The sequence below is a fragment of the Scylla paramamosain genome, chromosome 35 (genome assembly GCF_035594125.1).
Source record: "Scylla paramamosain isolate STU-SP2022 chromosome 35, ASM3559412v1, whole genome shotgun sequence".
NCBI lineage: Eukaryota > Metazoa > Arthropoda > Malacostraca > Decapoda > Portunidae > Scylla > Scylla paramamosain.
In genome coordinates, this window is record NC_087185.1 from 933,012 (window position 1) to 952,494 (window position 19,483).

At 43.6% G+C, this 19,483-nt stretch overlaps 1 long non-coding RNA gene across 3 annotated transcripts in view; it reads right to left on the bottom strand.

Annotated features, from left to right (window-relative positions):
• Positions 1-19,483, bottom strand: part of LOC135090518 (uncharacterized) — a 95,453-nt gene that overhangs the window by 24,460 nt on the left and 51,510 nt on the right. For all 3 annotated transcript variants that reach the window (XR_010262027.1, XR_010262026.1, XR_010262028.1), the window contains exon 3: positions 4,745-4,839. This is a non-coding gene — a long non-coding RNA (uncharacterized LOC135090518). The remainder of the gene's footprint in view (positions 1-4,744; positions 4,840-19,483) is intronic.

Consider the following 19,483-nt stretch of genomic DNA (forward strand, 5'->3'; position numbering starts at 1 on the left):
GTTTCTACTCGTCTCTCTTGGTTAAGGCGGGGCCTCGCAGCGGCCCTAAATGAGGAAGCAACGCGTGTGGAAAGGCAAAGGGTGGAAAAAAATATAAAAAGACGTAGAAAAAATGGCGAGGGAAAAGGAAATCACCTTCAAAGAGTGCGAGGAAGACGCACCTGATGAAGACAATATCTTCTTTAGTATTCAAGTGTTTCCACGCCACAACTTCCCATTTTCCTCCTCCATTTGCTATACCGCAGACCCATTCTCCTCCTTCCTCTCGCCCTCCTCTTTCAACTTCTCTTCCCCTTCCTCTGCTCTTCCTGCACTGAGAAGCCAGCCAGGCAGTTCCGCATCTTGCTCGAAACATTCTGAACAGAGGCGAAAACTGCTGGAACCTCAGACACTCTCAATAAAAATCGTTCTAGACCATGTTTTTCTGATTCGCTTTTTGACCACCAGGGCTCACACTCTTCCCGCCCATACCGACTCCATCCACCCATCTCTCTCTCTCTCTCTCTCTCTCTCTCTCTCTCTCTCTCTCTCTCTCTCTCTCTCTCTCTCTCTCTCTCTCTCTCTCTCTCTCTCTCTCTCTCTCTCTCTCTCTCTCTCTCTCTCTTCAGGCCTTGTTTTCTCTTCTCCTTCACCGTCCTTCTCTCCCCTCTTGTCCATGTTCTCTCCTCTCCACGCCCAGCCCAGCGCCTCCCTTGCTCTCCTTCCCCTTCGTGCCAGTCATTACCTCCTTTCCTTACCATTTATTCAAGCCTCAAACAAACTTTCTTTCATCCAAGCCAATTATTTCACTGCTACGGTTTTTCATCTAGTCTTTGATTTACTTCTTAATATTACGCTGATTAAATACTCAGAGCGTCTCGGGATCAAGGGAAAGGCCAAAAGTTTTCAGGGCCAGCGGCGGCGAGAAAGGACAAACTATTTTCCTGCTCCAATAACTGGCGACAGAAGCGTGACACGAGACGGGGAGGGAGGAAGGGAAGTGACAAGCCCTTATCTTCCTTCCTGCCTCACTCCCTTTCCCTCCCTCTCTCCATCTTCCCCTCTTCCTCCCGCGACAACCGTGATGGGAGAAAATTGGCAACTGAGACACGTGACAGCTTGTGGTAAGTAACAGACACAATGCAGAATTCATTTAATGTACATAAGTCTCTCTCTCTCTCTCTCTCTCTCTCTCTCTCTCTCTCTCTCTCTCTCTCTCTCTCTCTCTCTCTCTCTCTCTCTCTCTCTCTCTCTGTCGATACCTGACCTACTCCATTTTCCGGTCTCCCCTTCTCTTTCACTCCTTTGTTTCCTAGAATCTATCTTTTGGTACAACTGAATTCTGTCCGCCTCGTTGTTTCCCATTTCCCTCGTTTCAATCCAAGCCAGAAGAATATCTCACAGAGCCTCCTTCTGTCCTCCTGTCGCCTTCCAGTGGCCAAATGTCTCTGTCTCGTGTCTGGTTTCCCTTAAAGTTCCTCCTTCGCTGCAGACGCCGCCACGTGTCTTGTTCTCTGTCCATCTCCGTCTGTTGTCTGTCCATCTCAGAATAAAAATTCGTTCGCTGGAAAGTTTTCTTTTTGTGTCTTCCGAGGATGACTGACATAATTTGTTTCTATTTCTTTCATCTCATGTTACTCGTTTGTGTCATGGAATTCGTCCTTTTTATTTTAGTTGGTGCTTAGCTTCCCTGTTTTCCTTCCTTCCTTGTTTATAATATTTCAAGGCATGAAGGGTTTCTTCTTTCCTGCGTTGTTAGTGCCTGGTTATCCCACCCGCCTCCTCGGTGCTCTTCTACACAATATATCCTCTGCCTTCAGTTATCTGGGCCACAAGAAGCTTCCCTTAGGTTTTCTGTTTATACACGTAGCATCCAGACAGGCGCTCACACAAATGGAGTCTTGCCTCGGGACACCATTTTCGTTCAATACTTCAAAATTAATCACTGCACGACTGTGACTGCAATATCGCCTCGCCCACCGAGGGACCAAGAGAATTAATATCACACAGACGCATTCAATAATCCGGAAATGAATTTGATGATTAATGACCCACATGGGGAGGCCCAGTGTCATGTCGCCTCCCATCAGCCGGTCATGTCATCCCTGCTCTTCCTCCTCCTCCTCCTCCTCCTCCTCCTCCTCCTCCTCCTCCTCCTCCTCCTCCCACTTCCTAGGACTATCTTCCCCATGGACAAGTGCAAGTGAATATGAAACGCGCGCGCACACACACACACACACACACACACACACACACACACACACACACACACACACACACACACACACACACACACACACACACACACACACACACACACACACACACACACACACACACGTATGTACCGCAATTTCCCACACCTTTTAGCTCGTAATTGAATAGTCAATTCCCGATAACCATATTTGTGAAATAGAGTCAACATTTTACTGTACATTCCATGTCAAAGCCTTACATTCTCCAAACTGATAAGTAATAAAAACTTTCAGTCTGATTCTTTTCAATGATCAATGTGTCAAGTCCACGTCTGTTTGTCTACATTTCTTAAACTCAATAAAGATCGTGAGCAAAAATCTTCACCAGCAGAATGAACAGACGCTTGACGCGCGATTGTCGTACCGTAAATAAAAATCTGAAAATCGGATGCTAAAATTCTAGAGGAAAAAATCTCACAACTTAAAAAATAACTGCCCTCATTCTCCACACCGGTTAAGCAAAGTCAGAACAACATAGACGCGATGGAAGGCTTCGCCATATCAGCAAACAAAACACATCCAATAACGAACAGCAAGTCAAACACCTATAAAGAAAACTCTCTCTCTCTCTCTCTCTCTCTCTCTCTCTCTCTCTCTCTCTCTCTCTCTCTCTCTCTCTCTCTCTCTCTCTCTCTCTCTCTCTCTCTCTCTCTCTCTCTCTCTCTCTCTCTCTCTCTCTCTCTCTCTCTCTCATTCAAAACTAACATTGTACAAGTTTTTTTTTCTCTCTCTCTCTCTGAAATCAGTAACAAAAGCTTGGACAAACTTGGCAGGAGCTGTCAAAAGTTTCCAACACAAAAAAATGCTGCTTTATTCGTACCAGAAACTGCTGTAATATAAGCAGTAATAGTAGTAGTAGTAGTAGTAGTAGTAGTAGTAGTAGTAGTAGTAGTAGTAGTAGTAGTAGTAGTAGTAGTAGTAGTAGTAGTAGTAGTAGTAGTAGTAGTAGTAGTAGTAGTAGTAGCAGTAGTAGCAGTAGCAGTAGTAGTAGTAGTAGTAGTAGTAATGGCAGTAAGATAATCATTTATTACTATTACTGTTGTTTTAATTAGAATAATCACGGAATCAAATTCAGTAACAAAAAATTAGGGAAGAAATTAAAGGATCACCATGAAAGGCATCACATGTGCAAAAGCTGAACAAAAAAAATATGAATGGGATGAAAATAAGAAAGTAAAAAAAAGCTGGAGCCTGGCCACCTGAGGCTACATTCCTGGCCTCCCACGTGTAGATACTGATGCTGCTAATTAAGTTTCTGAACCACCTGAGCGGCTGTTCAAAAATGGCTAAAGAGCTATTAAACCGAGGCGCGAGTCCGGCAGCACCGCCCTTCTTGCTCTCCGTAACACCTTGTTTCCGACGCCGCGTGCCGTAACTCACGACGAAATGAGGCCGGCCTATGATCACATAATCGCTCCCGACGCAGCAATTTGCCTAATATGAGAAAATATAAAGCTCAATGTTCGCTTCAATTTGTTTGTAGTAAAAGCAACAGGAAATTATGGTGTTTACGCATATATTTTTACATAATTAAGTCCCGAGTGGGCAGACTAAGTACGTCATCCTATCCAAACACAAATTATTAATGTTGAATTTGCTGCGCCTGTACGAGAATCTTTTTTATTGTTTAATAACTAATTACACCACTTCCTAATTTATTTGCTTTCATCGTTGAAGCGCTTTCTCCTCCATGACTCTAATTCAAAGCAAATACACACTAAAAATAAGCTGAAGTCAAGAATACACAAAATATGCAGTTTGCGAAATAACATATTAATGCCTTCATTTTCGGCATATCTCCTTCTGGCATTCCCCCGCCTACACACACACACACACACACACACACACACACACACACACACACACACACAAGACCATCAATCTTACTAAAGCAACAGGAAACGAGCAGAAGCAGAAGTTTCGTCTTAGTCTGCGTCCTTGGCGATCCAGGCACTGAAAGGATGAGGAGAAGCAGATACTTGGCCCGCCTTGCAACACACTCATGCACACACACTCACACACTCACACACGAATCAACACTCCCAATGCCAACACCAACAGTCCCTACTTCCTCGAGCACGTTTACTCAAGCCACCACGAAGCCAAGAAGCAGAGAAAGACATGTGGAGAGAGGAAAAGGGGAAAGAAGAGGGGGAGAAAGACACAATAAGAAAAAACTTAAGATAATTTCCCACGAGTGAGGAGAAAACACAGGAAAGTCGAAGTTACCAAGGCAGGGAGATTCATTACATAGGGAATTGCATTAAAGAAATCACGCTTAATCGAGTTTGGAAAGTAAGCGAAAAGAACGAATGAGAGAGAGAGAGAGAGAGAGAGAGAGAGAGAGAGAGAGAGAGAGAGAGAGAGAGAGAGAGAGAGAGAGAGAGAGAGAGAGAGAGAGAGAGAGAGAGAGAGAGAGAGAGAGAGAGAGAGAGAGAGAGAGAGAGAGATCCCAATAAACACGACGGAGAGCAAAATAAAAGAGGAAATATTGACTCAACAACACTCACCTGACTCCTACAAGTAAAGCATTCAGTGGTGATCTCCCGCCTCTTTCTCTCCGGAAACAGGTTACTTCACCTCCTCAAGTTTTATTCACCTCGTTCTGCAAAGTTAAAATGGAAAAGGTAAGGAACGGAAAGTTGAGCTTTTGTTCATGCTTGGCAGCATCAGAACAAGGAATTTTGTTACGTGCATGCATACATACAAGATGCACTCCTACGTTCATAACTACATTCATTCTCTCTCTCTCTCTCTCTCTCTCTCTCTCTCTCTCTCTCTCTCTCTCTCTCTCTCTCTCTCTCTCTCTCTCTCTCTCTCTCTCTCTCTCTCTCTCTCTCTCTCTCTCTCTCTCTCTCTCTCTCTCTCTCTCTCTCTCTCTCTCTCTCTCTCTCTCTACATATCTTAAATATAAAATCAAACAAATACTGAAACAAGAGTACAAAATCACCGAGATACAGGAACATAAGAAACGAAAGGAAGAATAAAACAAACCTGTCAAAAAATGCAACACGAAAAGAATTTCAAAACACGTGTAACAGGAAGCGGCAAAAAGGAAAGAGGGAAAAATAAAAATGAAGAGAAAATGAAGGATGAAGTATATATATATATATATATATATATATATATATATATATATATATATATATATATATATATATATATATATATATATATATATATATATATATATAAAACGAAAAGGTTATTAATTTTTACGGTGCAGACAATCCAGGGGAGAGGAGAGGAGAGTAAAAGAGAGAGAAGAGAGGGATTAAGAGTCATAATGCCTTTGGGTCCTCATCCATTATCATACCGAAAATATATTACACCGACACAATAATATATATAGAAAAAATCTTCATATGTCTTCCGTCTCCGTCTTTTTATATGGGAGCATGGGGAGGCAGGAGCATAAAGAATGGGTACAATAAATTACATGAAAAAAAGTAGGAGTGGAATGCGGAAAAGATGATGAAGGAAATGTGGTTATAATCAAGTATGCCGAGAGAAGTAATAGAGAGAAATATGAAGTGGAAAATCAAGGAAATATAACAGAACAGATAAGTATAAAAGAAGAAAGAGAAGTAAGAACACAAGAAAATATCGGAAGCTGCAAAAAAACGTCAGGTCTACAAGTGGCAGTCCCTCAAGTAGTGAATTAATAGAAAATAATCACAATAAATTATCTTACAAATAAAGGAGAGAATTGAGAAAAAGGAAATACACAGAGTGGATATACAGAAAGCGTATCGTTTCACCTTGGCAGAGAAAATAACGTCTCTCTATTTAGTATCGCAGGAGCGTGACAGGTAAGCTACACAACGACTCGAGGATAAGGACAAGGGGGAAAAACGCTTTCACCAGTTTTCTGGCTTCTTGGGTCCCATAATTTGGCCTGTCTACAAAATTCAAGGGAAAAAATGTCTTAGGCCTATCCACTTCCTCTCACGACTCAAAAATAATAGAAAACCTTCCCTAAGGCATAAGAAAACAGTGCACCTTCATATCTTCGTCGTCCTCCTCCTCCTCCTCCTCCTCCTCCTCAGTACAAACCCTTCTCTGCCCTCAGGAAATCTAGGTAACAGGGAAAAAAATGTCCAGAGATTTTCTAAAACTTAAGGTAATTCTTATTGCCTTTAGGGAAATTTCCTCATAACGCGGATAAAGAGGAATATTTACGATGGAAGGAGAAGTGAAAGGAGGGAGGAAGACGGGGAGTGTGAGTAAGGCGTATAGGAGATGGAAGGGGAAGGAGAACAAGGGAGGCTTACAGAAAAGAGAGGAGGAAGAGAGGCTCAAGGGGAATGAAGGAAGGAAACAATGGCGAAGCGATGAAGAAGAATGAGAGAGAGAGTGGTGAGGGAAGTGTTCATGTACGTGAGGGAAGATGAAGTCTGTGTGGGGAAATACTGGAGCGGAAGAATGAAGGAGAATGAGAAGAGCGTAAGGATCAGAGAACGTAAAGGAAAATTACGGAGTATACTCGTATGTAGGTGAGGGAAAGTGATGAAGAACGAAGATTGTATGAGCACTAGTGTTAAGCAATGTGATGGCGTGGTGAGGGAGGGAGACGTGGGATAGTAATGGCACAGCGAGAGAGAGATGGTCATGGGATGGTAAGGGAGAGAGGGGGAGAGATAGTAATAGTGATGTTATGGCGAGGCAGCGAGTCAACACTGTCCCAACACAAGAGACTGCAAGAATTACTGCACTGCTCCTCCTCGCACGCCCGAGACTTCTCTGTTCAATTACAGTAAAATACAAACAAAAAAATAATCTCTCGCCTGAACCCTCCCACCACCACTACCACCACCACCACCATCACCACCACTACCACCACCAGGCAACCATTACAGTAAAAAGGCCCACAAAATTTTACATCATACTTGTACCTCAACAATTTTACCAAAACACGTACTGTTAAGACTTTCAAACGGTTCGGTGTAATAAAAATAATACACTCTAGCCCCTTGCACGCGATTACCTGTTTTTACTAAGTAGTTTGTACTCGCACGCTGCATTTCCGACCTCGCCCTACCTCCCCTACACCCTTCCTTCCTTCTTTCCTTCCTTACTTCCCTCTTTTCTTCCTTCTTTCCCTCCTTTCCTCTTTAACTTCCAGCTGCATTCCCCGTAATGAATACAATTATGTGTTTGGCTGTTAATTTTACCTTCTGCTTGTGATATAAATTATTTGCCATGGCACTTGTTAAGCCGCTTAGTGGGAAATTGAACACAGCCTGAAGCCAAGCATTACTGTGAAAATACTCCAACTGTTGTGAATTATTAAAGAAAAATCTGGTCAAGTATCTCTCTCTCTCTCTCTCTCTCTCTCTCTCTCTCTCTCTCTCTCTCTCTCTCTCTCTCTCTCTCTCTCTCTCTCTCTCTCTCTCTCTCTGGTGGTATAACAGTTTCTCTCGAGAACAGGCACCTTTTTATTTCTCTCATTAACGTATTAATGTTCTTGGTAATTAATTATGATATTCAGCAAAGCACAGGGAGATAGTGGATGTGAAATACGTACATTGATGTACTACACACACACACACACACACACACACACACACACACACACACACACACACACACACACACACACACACACACACACACAGAGAGCCAACGGGACAGACAGACGTGGAAATGCAGCAAATCCCAGACTTCTCGCGAGTTTTCCCATCCCCTGCCAATCCCGCACGAACCCTGGGGGACCTGAGTGGCAGAGACGCCCCGCAAGAACCCTCGACGCCTCGGAGAGAAAGAACAACCTGCAGGAAGTTTGCTTGAGTGGGATGAACGTGGTGTTGTGTGGGATTCCCGCAACTTAGGGGCTCTGAATGACGTCAGCCAACTATCCAACGATTTTTTTTAGTTAACGAAGGTGCTAATCTCCCTCCCCCGACGGTCATTTGGTCTCTCTCTCTCTCTCTCTCTCTCTCTCTCTCTCTCTCTCTCTCTCTCTCTCTCTCTCTCTCTCTCTCTCTCTCTCTAAGCCTCGTTAATAGTTCCTTACCCTCGCCATCACCGTTGCCAGGTAAAGGGAGAGGGCTGAGTCTCGCCCAGGTGATGCTGACAGCCTTGAGTAATCTTTTCAGAAAGTTTGGTCTCGTGTTTCAATAATACGTTTTACGCTCTGCTTCCCTCCATGTTTGCTTCCTTTCCCCACCTCCCCATGACTCAGGCTCTCTCAGCAGGAGGGTGCAAAGTGTAATTTGGACGTTTCATACAAGTTTCCTTTACTTTTTATCAAAGTTACAGCTACACCTTTTTCTTTCTTTCTGAGTCTTTCAGCAACGCACCTTTTCTTGGCACCCCTTCAAGACTAAATACTGTGAACCGGTGCCATAATTCTCTTACAACTAAGAGGTTATAAGTAATGGCACCTTTGCATGAAAAGTAATTTTATTACACTTGTCCAAAGCGTCATAATTAAATGAGGCAACGACTTCCTGCATTTTATCACAGGCAACTCAATATTTCAGTACTTGGAATAGTCATGCGTATGTATATACCTGAGTACGCACACACACACACACACACACACACACACACACACACACACACACACACACACACACACACACACACACACAGGAGAAATCATTGGATATGCACTCCTCCACCAAACACGTTCTGTAAGTCCTGCAAAAGGCTAATGGGATCCTCACAGTGGCCGCCTCTCACCATTACACGAATTACCACAAAGGGCGTCCGCGAGGCTTCCTGACAGCCGCGACACAATAAGAGCACGCACGCACGTACGGTCAAACATTCCAACACTAATGAGTTTCTAGGAATGAAGGTGAAGTCAGACTGTTTCACAACCATCTTTTATCTTCTAGCAGTCGAACTTTGTAATTAAGGTGTGTGTGTGTGTGTGTGTGTGTGTGTGTGTGTGTGTGTGTGTGTGTGTGTGTGTGTGTGTGTGTGTGTGTGTGTGTGTGTGTGTGTGTAATAATAATAATAATAATAAACGGTTTATTATTTAGGCAGTTGACAAACTGAAAATGTACATAGGGGATGGGGAAAAACTTAACATTAATCCTAACGGTAAGACTAATCTAGGAGGGAAATACTATTGATTGATGGCTCGCACCATGGTGGGAATCGCACTGAGTCTGTACCGGTCCGTGCGCGGCGCCTTCAGGGGCGTTATTTTGTTGTGGTGTCTGGTGGCACGGACAGGGCGAGGCGCGTCGGGCGGCAGCATGTCTCTGAGACGCGGATGATGCAGTAGTCCCTTCCCAAACTTCTCCAGAGCCTCTCGGTGCCTGGTGGATATTCTGGACAGACTCAGGGTGGTCAGGGCTTCTTCATAGGTGGTGTATGCAGGGCCAAGGATGACCCTGCACGCCCTTTTCTGCACACTCTCTAGCTGTAGCTGTTGAGTGTGTGTGTGTGTGTGTGTGTGTGTGTGTGTGTGTGTGTGTGTGTGTGTGTGTGTGTGTGTGTGTGTGTGTGTGTGTGTGTGTGTGTGTGTGTGTGTGTGTGTGTGTGTGTGTGTGTGTGTGTGTCGCATGCTACATTTACATGGTGACAATACTTTTCCCTCAAATTCAAACCACTCTCTGGAAACGTCCCACCACTTGCTTAATTGACTTCCTATAACACTCAGCTGAGAACACTCGGCTCTTCACCTGTACTGGAGCGAGGCCGCCCCACTGCCATTCAGGAAGGAGCGAAGCAAGGCGAGGCGGGCCAAGAATGAATGAGGAGTTCCTTACAGGCGAGTAAGAAAGGAGTTAACACAACTAGACAAGAGTGTGCTCGGCATAAGCAAGCAGGCCACTGTCTAAAGGATAAGAAGAATGGATTTCGTGTTGGTGTTAAAGAGAAGCGTGCACGAGCTCCTATTTAGCGAGCGTTTTCATGAGAATAATTCAGTATACTTGTTTTGTCTCTCATTAATCGGGAGTGTAAGTATAAGGGATTACTCCACATTACTGCCCCAGACTTAAAGCAGAAATATCGCCTTACCGTGATTTGCCGTGGTTCGCCTCGTATGAGCAAGTGTGAAAAATGAGCCCTTATTTTGTTCAGGAGAATTAAGCGAGAAAATTCACAGTCTTAAATACTATTAAAGAGCAGTCCAGCCGAGGTTAATTAAATTACGACCGTAATACGTGGGTATGAAACGGCTCTTGTCATGAGTGATGCAACTTACGAGACGACAAGAAATTTGTAATAGCCTTAAGAATGTAGGTAATTCTGTCTCCATTAGCCTGAATTTTCAGTCATGAGAATATTATTAAGAGTAACCCACGAAATGCATGCACGCTTCTGGCGCCGCACTGGCGAGTTCCTATTTCTCTAAATGAAAAATTGGAACCACGCCCTCATACTATGACTCACTGTTGACGGAGAGGATCCGTCCAAAAGGAACGAGCGTCCGACTATGTATGTGGTCACAAGTGAAAAGGCTGCAAATTCCTGATGTAGAAAATTGGGATGCCAAATACTAACGGATAGAGATAGACAGATCAAAAAGACAGGCAGACTGACCAGCGAACAGACGTGGACACCTACGTTCAGTTGTTACGAGGCGAAAAGCTCCAACAAAAGAAAACTAATTCCTAACACAAACGGACACAAGCATTCCTTTCTCCGTGACAAAATGTGACATTCCTGCCTCACAATAATTAATTCCTTTGGAGAGGAACTCTGACATGCCATCGGATACCCAGCCTTGCCGTCTGCCCCTTTCCTCGCACACGGAGCGCAGGGTTTACTCGTTCTCAGCTACAACCCATTTCAAACCATCCAAGTGAATTTTATATTCCTCATCTTTCGCTATACACCACGTGTTCCTCGCCGACCCCAGTGGGTGGGAGTGGCTTGGGCGTTCTGCGCAGCTAAAGGGATCCTGCTGAGGCGGCAGCTGCGAACTACGAAAAATGATCCACTAGTACTATACGAGTAATAAGTTTAATGCGGCACATAATCTCGTTATGGACCACCATGCCTTCTATTATTTCATTTTTCCCTGTCGCCCCTAAGTATGTTAACTGGCTGAGCCTGGGCAATAAACGCGACGCCTACAGACCGGCACACGCTGTATACGAGCACGAGAATGAGTCATATTTGTTTTTTGTCACTTTGAAGTGAGTCACTGAATGTTCCTGAGACGCCGCAAGTCATGCAAGAGGCGCGGTGCTGAGTGGCTGACTGATCAACGCGGGGCGAGAAAGAGGGCGGGGGAACAGCGCCACAACGCGCCCCCTTCCCCACGCTGCTTGAAGGTGAAATGAGCTCTTATGTTCAGTGGCGAAAGCTGGAGAGCTGGCAGCGTCGACTTGATGACAAGGGCGGTCACAGCGTGCCTGGTGTGCTGGTGTGTCACGTCAGGAGGGAAGAGTGACGACGTCACGCTGTCCTTACTTTACTTTCACTTCTACTTCCATACGATAACGTTCCTGTGTAGCTGCCGTCCCTCGCGGCTCAAAGGGACCTAAGATATATGATGAAAACTTCCAATGTGATTTATATACTCGTGCTAGTTCTTTTAGAGAGTTTCGGAAATATATTTCATACTCATATTTTAGAAGCGACGAAAAAGTAAACCAAAATGAGTAAAATTTCACGCGCCGCTTCCGAGTTATGGCGAGAATAATTTTCTTCACAGAGGCACCCAATTCCATTCCTTGCCAATAGCTGCTCGGCGCTGCATGGGGGAGGAAGCGCCTGGCAAAGTTGCCCCAATATTATCTAGAAATCTTTATTTCAGTTCTCTCGGATTGTCCTTCTCAATCGGACAAGTGATTGATGAAGAAAACCACAACTCGTGAAAAGTTTCTTTCATTTGATTCTCTTTGTTTTGCTTTCCGCACTTTCTGCGAAATTTTTCCTCAGACTAAAGTTTTATGAGCAAGAAATAATAAGACTTTGGCAGGAGGAGGAAAGAAAGAAGGAAGCATGTAGTCATTTCACATTAATTGTAACCACCCAAAATGCACCAGCATCGAGCTGAAAAGAGATACTGCAACGTTGAGAACTGTAGCAATTCGTTATAGCTGTCCTTTATAACCGCCTATGTAAACACAGCGCCAGGGAGACCCAGAGAAACACAAAGCAATGATGATCCCTCTCAAATCCAGGAAGCACTGCTAAGCTTTTGTCTCCCACATCTGACAATAACACGAAACCCATTTATAAAATGAACGAGACACGAATTACTTTTTCACTTGAGCAAGACTAGGAAGATTTTTCCACTGCAAGAGGAAGCTGTGTTCAGCTGTGAAAGAGCAACAAGTTTCCGCGTCCCATGAGACTAAACCCAAACACAAGGCTGGTTTTCTGGTGGGGGAAGCCTCGTATTCCTTTGTGCTGAACCAACTTTGCAGCGTCCCACTTCAGGCCCCAAGTCATGCGCTTGCCAGAGCTTCAGCCACACTCGTGACCTGATCTTTGCCTGTCCTTCCCACCGTGAAACCCGTGAGGCTTCTGTCCAAGACAAGATCAACATTTGCACGGTGACGCTCGCCTACACCTCACACGAGGTGCCTCACGCGTGTTTTAGTATTATTATATTACTCATTATATAATACAGTTCCCGTCACTGTGAAATGTTCACTGTAAATGGATTATTATAACAGACTGCACATTGTACTTACAGACCGCGCCACACCTCAACATTGCATGCAGCACAAAACCCCAAATTGTGTTCTCGGAAAATCAACAAGGCCTGTTCGGAATATGCTACCAGAAACGCAATAAAATTTTCATACTGACTGTCCTGTTCAGCCTACACAGAACTAATCCGAGATGGAATGTAAATTCGCTGCCACATTTCCTCCCAATGAGGCTAAAATGACAGAACGCAAGGCACCTCTCTCTGGAATATTCCTCTAATCTCCCTACTCATTGCCAACGAATATTTGATGATTCCCAACTTTCACTCCCGCATAATGATTATCACTACTACTACTACTACTACTACTATCATTATGATCACTATTATCAGTGATACACTTGAAGTCTTGTTCAGTGACAGTGACCATCACAAACTTGATTGGAAACTGGTTTGCTGTGAAATTACACTCGTGTGTGTGTGTGTGTGTGTGTGTGTGTGTGTGTGTGTGTGTGTGTGTGTGTGTGTGTGTGTGTGTGTGTGTGTGTGTGTGTGTGTGTGTGTGTGTGTGTGTGTGTGTGTGTGTGTGTGTGTGTGTGTGTGTGTGTGTGTGTGTGTGTGTGTGTGTGTGTGTTTGTGTGTGTGCGCGCGCTTCACCAACATTTAATCATACCATCTTCGTGGGGTATAACACTAGAAAATAAGCAACGAATTGTAAAAGATAAATAAAAGGAAGAATAGCATTAAAAAACCTATAACTAAACAAGCAACAGGAGAGAAAATAAGGAGGGAAATAAAGAAAAAGAAAGAAGTAATGTTATACCAAATATTTTGCACAAAAAGTAATAAATGCCACTTGATCACGAGAGAGAGAGAGAGAGAGAGAGAGAGAGAGAGAGAGAGAGAGAGAGAGAGAGAGAGAGAGAGAGAGAGAGAGAGAGAGAGAGAGAGAGAGAGTTGCTATTGACAGTCGTGTACTGCAAACGGCCCCCTCCCCAGGCCCTCCACCAGCACCAATACACAAGTCACATCCTGCGCCTCCCTGCCCTCCCCCAGTACACTCGCGCCGTATATTCCACACTCGAGGATAAAGGGTCATATTTTCAGCCCAACACTGGCCTATTATTGCTATGGGTCGACAATAATGGAAGAGTCATAAGCATCCAGCATCAATACTGTGGAGTGATTCTCTTTCATAGACGGAGGAGCTTCTCTCGTTCTTTTTTCTCCTGCCTCCTTTTTAAAAACTTAGTAAATTTCACTCTCTTCAAAGCACTTTACTCAATCTCTCTCTTTCTCACTCCTACCTCCCTCCTTTTTTTTGTGTGGTCTTTACTTAATGGCGTCGCGGCGAAAGGCTTAAGCACCCACTGTGGGATGCTTAGTGGGAAGGCTATTGGAGGTGTGTGTCTCCCTGGGCCTGACCGACATGCTTAGAGTTCAGACAATGGCCGTGCTGGTAGTGGTGGTGCTCGTGGTGGTGCTAGTGGTGGTGGTGGTGGTGGTGGTGGTGGTGGTGGTGGTGGTGGTGGTGGTGGTGGTGGTGGTGAGGCAGACTATTCTATCTTCAGTGGTGTTATTGTAGCTTTTGATTAATGTGATCGGCTTTTTCGGCAAGTTTTTTCCATCTCCCAGCCATTGTTTTCCTCCTCCTTCCCCTCTTCCACTCCCTCCTCCTCCTACTCCTTCTCTTTGTTTCCCTCAATGACTGCTCCTCTCATCCTTCACTACGTCTCATCCACCTCTTATTCTCCTCATCAGCCACCACCAAAACCATTCCTTCCTCCACCTCTTTCTCCTCCACCTCCTTCTCCACCTCCTCCTCTTCCTTCACCCAGAGGCTCCATATCTCATTTTCAAACCTCCTAATGATTCGAAACACACTCACAAATCGCTTAATGGTCACTTTTCTCTGACAGATCATTAGTCACCCATAACTTAGACACGAGACTCGCGATGCACAGATTGACGAAGCTCTATACTCGTTACTTATTGCGGTAAAAAATTAATGTCTCTCTGTTTTTCCCGTATTAGCCCCAGTGTTCAGTATAGCTGGGATATTTCTTTTTCTATACCTTTTTTTTTTGTCTCTTTTTATCTGTCTCCGTCCCCCGCTGTGCCTCTGCCTTGCCCGACCCCTGGCAGGCGCCCAAGAAGGGGAGTCTTTCTCTCCTCCCCTTCTCTTTCTCTTTTCTTTTCCATTCTTATTTCACCCTCACTTCCTTTTTACTGTCTTGTCAGTCTCTCTCTCTCTCTCTCTCTCTCTCTCTCTCTCTCTCTCTCTCTCTCTCTCTCTCTCTCTCTCTCTCTCTCTCTCTCTCTCTCAGACACACATACACACAACTACTTTAGATACTAAATACAAACAGCGTTACGTCGTTCATGCAAAATGCAATACCCTTGTGTCAACTTAAACTTTCCTTCCTTACTTTCCATAATTTGTTCGTTTCTTCCCCTTTTCTTCCTCCTCTTCCTTCTCGCCCTCCTCCACCAAACACTCCTTCTTCAACATTCCCAACACTACCTCTTCCTCCTCTCCCAACGTCACTTTCCCTCTGTCGCAAATCGATGAGGAAGTTAGAAAAGAAGTTAAGGAATGTGACACTATCACAAATCCTGTCTATAGACGCCGACGAAGGGTATTGAAGCGCAAACTTTTCTCAACTGCAGGTACTCGAAAGAGAGAGAGAGAACGGGTGGGGGGTTAGATACACACAGAGAAACAGGCAGAAAGAGGAGGAAAGGAAACACAGGCAGGCAGACAGAGAGACAGACAGACAGACAGACGAGAAAATATTCAGGTAAAGACAAGCACAAAAACGCAGGATGAATCAGAGAAAAAGACAGAATAAGACGAGATAAAAGGGAGAGAGAGAGAGAGAGAGAGAGAGAGAGAGAGAGAGAGAGAGAGAGAGAGAGAGGGAGAGAGAGAAGAGAGGGAGAGAGACTGGTCAGATAGTTTTAGCTTTAGTTTCCCTTTAGTTCTGCTCCTCAGTAAATTATTGACTAGAGGCAGCTGAGGTCTATATTAGTCTCTCTCTCTCTCTCTCTCTCTCTCTCTCTCTCTCTCTCTCTCTCTCTCTCTCTCTCTCTCTCTCTCTCTCTCTCTCTCTCTCATAAACTCACCCACCCTCATTCACTTGTCTTCTTCCACCCTCTCTTCCTTCTCCCTCTCTTCTTTCTCCCCCAACAAACTTGCGTGGAATTTCCTCATTAAAGCTGCTGGGAGGCACCTTAAGTTCTCACCTGCTTATTCGGACCTACGTGCAGCCTCACTCAAGACCTGCCGTTTAATTAGAATGACGCGAAGCAATCGTGACAGACTGTAATTCACATTCCGAAATTCAAGGACGAACTCAGACATACTAATCAAAATAATGCAGTTTTCATTGTTTTTTTTTTTTTTTTTTTTGCAAAACGTAAATATTTATTGTCTTTTACGCAGTTCCCATACAATCTATAATTTCCTTGGAGACTTTAGATGCGAAGAAAGACGAGGGACTGCTAACATGCCTGGTGCTGAAGTCAATAATATGCAAACTGGCACCCTGAGTTTCACGTTCGTCACAGCTGCAGTCTTACGTCAGCTCGTGCCCGTGTTGGATTTAGTCACCCATCAGCACGAGGAGATGGAAGCTGCTATGATGCTTCAAGTGCTCCGAGCTTAGTTGCTGGCGGAACACGTAACTGTCACCTAGCAATGCAAGTAAGCAACGTAGCAAAACCTAAGGCTATTTCTTCTCCATATCAATATAACAATTTCTCATGGCACTGTCCTTAAATACTACCATGACAGATTATACTACTATACCCGCGAAATATCATTTGAAGAAGTAAAACAGCTATTTACATGTGCGTGAGAGATCAAATAAAACGGACACCTTGATAACTAAAGAACCAAGAAACTGATGCAATTGATTTCACTTGTCGAAAGAAATTTGGATAAGTAAAGATGCAGATTATGGTAATTGTTGTAATAGATTAAAGACCAGTTACATATGAAACAGGCCAGAGAAACTTTAAAGAAAATTAAGTGGGCCATTACACAGGCATTAGCAATTTTAATGACCACCATAACTAACTGAATTCTCGCTGTACCTGCTTTTCGAGCCGCAAGACAATGCCAACGAAACACTGTAATAATAATAATAATAATAATAATAATAATAATAATAATAATAATAATAATAATAATAATAATAATAATAATGACGACAACAACAACAACAACAACAACAACAACAACAATAATAATAAAAGTTGATGAAGTAAATGACTTTTAGTGTAAAGCCGATTTGCGGGAAAATGTTTTCGAGACATTCAAGCGACACTTTTCCTTACTTTCTGTAGCGTCTGTATCTCTCATTTTACATGACATACATATATAGCTTTTTTTCTGTACCGTAATTCATTAATCATCTTATTATTCACTTCATATTATAACTTTCTATCACCACACTACCAGTGGTACTAACCGTCACCTCAGTGTTTTACTGTTGTTCGCCTCGCCTTCTGGGAAATGCTTGCCAGAATCAACACAAAACTCCTGAAACAAACTTTCAGGTTTCGGTGTAGCACAACGAACATTTTGTCACCTTGACAGAGAACAATAAAGCAAACAAGCACGCCATTAAAAACCCGCCTCTCGTGAATAGTTTTCTCAAAAGCAGGTAGAGGCGCGACACTTGCTTCCGCCGCTCATCTTTTTTTTATTTGAGGACACAACGCACACCTGTCACCCCATTTTACACCCGACTCCACCGCTGAAGGCAATTCTGTCCCTGGACGGGAAAATAAATCGACAGGCCTGGCAGGGGAAGCTGATTTAGCAGTGGGACTCAGAAAGTGTTCAGCAGCAGCGGTCAGAGTGGCTCAGGAAGACCGTGAAAGCTGTTACTGGACGAGTTTACCGAAGCTGTTGTGGCCGAGGTCTGGAGAGGAACTGGCGTCCCTAAAGAAACTCAAGTTGTTCCTTGTATTGGTCTTTGTTTTCCTTCTTTGTCTTAAGGAGTTTCTTACTCCTTGAACTTTCAAATTACTTCTCGTCTTTGTCAGTACCTCCAGTTATCTTTTACATATTAACTTCACACTTCTGAACACCACAATTCAGACGCTACAACTTACATCACCACCACCTATCTTCATTTCACATTTTTCACACTTCCCTTCTACATCTCGCACTGTCAACCTTCTAATCTTTACCTTACCCTCTCTTCTTCAATTAATCTTTCCAACTCTACTTCATCTTCATTTTTGGCTCTACTTTCACCTTTGCTAATAACACAATTTTTGCCCCGCCGCCGCTACCAGCCCATCACACGCTCCACATTTTTTTGCTAACCATTTACTGGAGGCATAAAGAAATCCATAATCCTCTTAAACGTCGCATTTCGGGAAAATTTACAGCAACTTGGCATTATTCCAATCACGGTTTAATCAAGCACACACTCTCGCGCGATTTTTCTTTTTTATACATAAATTATGGGAGTGGAGATGCGAAGGGAACACACAGATTAGCGAATCAAGGTACTGCTGGTACAGTTTGGGTTCAGTAGTGTGTGTGTGTGTGTGTGTGTGTGTGTGTGTGTGTGTGTGTGTGTGTGTGTGTGTGTGTGTGTGTGTGTGTGTGTGTGTGTGTGTGTGTGTGTGTGTGTGTGTGTGTGTGTGTGTGTGTGTGTGTGTGTGTGTGTGTGTGTGTGTGTGTGTGTGTGTGTGTGTGTGTGTGTGCTTTCCGGTAATCACCAAAGTATTGCATAAGCCGTGAATAAATATTTCCACAACTTAAATGATTACATATTGAGTTACTCGACTTTGTTTCAAAGTTTCATAAATGAACCAATTATTGCAACAAACTAATTCACCTTTCAGTTAAATGGCACCAGTTAGAAACTTTGAAATTATAACAAGAATACGTAATGCACACACACACACACACACACACACACACACACACACACACACACACACACACACACACACACACACACACACACACACAGTAGAAAAGCTAAAGGTAAAAATTTCAAAAAGAGATATCCATGATAAAGAAAAGTCAGTCATAAGCAGATCAGAAAATGTGCGAAGAAACTTTTAACCTGAATGAAAAATGGATGAAAAATACTTCAAAACAAGCTGGACCGCGAAAATTTAGTAGCGAAACTATAAACGCAGTGACATTTTTCACAAAATAAAGCTTGGAAAAAAATAAGCGTCGAGGCGCAAATAGCCAGGAGAGAAAGAGAGAAACGAAATAGCGAGACTAGGGAAAAATAAAAAGTGAGCAAGAAAGATAAACGAAAGAAAATAACTTGGGAGTAACAAGCACAGTATAATTTTGGATCTATGAAAACCTCTCTCTCTCTCTCTCTCTCTCTCTCTCTCTCTCTCTCTCTCTCTCTCTCTCTCTCTCTCTCTCTCTCTCTCTCTCTCTCTCTCTCTCTCTAGTTGATGAGACGAGCAGGTTATTAGATCCTCTCGTCAAGACAAACACGGCGATACATCAACGCACCTGCTTGCTCTCCCGCACCATACACACTTGTCGTCTGCACCTGTGTATGCCATGCATGTCTACGTAAGCATTTTATCGCATCTCACATTACAAAAGTTTCATTTTCTTGTTTTGCAGTTTCTTTGTGATATTGCATCGGTTTTCACATCCCATTTTCTGCAATATTGTCTC